This window comes from Plasmodium inui (genome assembly GCF_000524495.1).
Source record: "Plasmodium inui San Antonio 1 unplaced genomic scaffold supercont1.47, whole genome shotgun sequence".
Classification (NCBI taxonomy): Eukaryota; Apicomplexa; class Aconoidasida; order Haemosporida; family Plasmodiidae; genus Plasmodium; species Plasmodium inui.
Genome location: NW_008481881.1, coordinates 54,632 through 55,551, shown reverse-complemented (window position 1 = coordinate 55,551; position 920 = coordinate 54,632).

Here is a 920-nt window from a genome sequence, read left to right as displayed (position 1 = left end):
GCATTGAATTTTTCCTGAGTTCGCTTAAATATGTCACAGGTATTTCAAATTGGCAACTATAATATGCGATGAATAAATCGTATTTCCTTATAATAGGAAATATTCCTTACTACAAGCTACCTTGAACTGTAGTTTTATTATTAGAAGAAAGGTTAACATATATAATTAAGAAATTTCATCTACTTAATTTATTTCATAAACCGAACACAAATTTCCCTTATTAAGCACTCAAATTGCAATATACTGTATGCATTTTTAGCACAAACGCTTTTATAATAATTGAAAAAAAACAGTTCAATAGTGAAAGTTACATCCTATGCGTTCTCACGAAATGTCGGTTAAACTTAATTATTCGAATCAATAAAGAGGGGAATGGGAACTCTTTTAGCTATTTCTTGTTTGTACGGTTCTCATTTGAACTTTCTGTAAAAAATAATTGAGATAATGTATGTTCCATTACAATCATACTGTTGCATCATCTATTTTATTAACCACTTGTGTGAATAAAATTATTTGAAAAAATACTGTTGCTTTATCGTCCTTATATCATAGGCGATATGCAACATCTCGAGTCCGAATTTAATAAGCTGTATCACTAAATACAGCTATTCCATTTCAGAAGGATAAGGAACATGAAAGAATAATTCTTCTTCATCCTATATCTCTGCCTTATAGAGAATGTGTAATAGACTATTTTATTTTTTACAGAATTTTACGGCAATACAACACGTCTATGTCGGTCTACGCTTAATGGACAATTAGTTGCATTTTCTGATAAGAAATTCTCGCATCCGGGTTGTGATCAAAAGGTTAATGTTTACATAGTGAATATTTGCATGTTTCTTTAAACTTGGAGAGTAATACAAAATGAATGAAAATATCCCTTTCCTTTTAATCCCTATGTTATATATACATTCTTG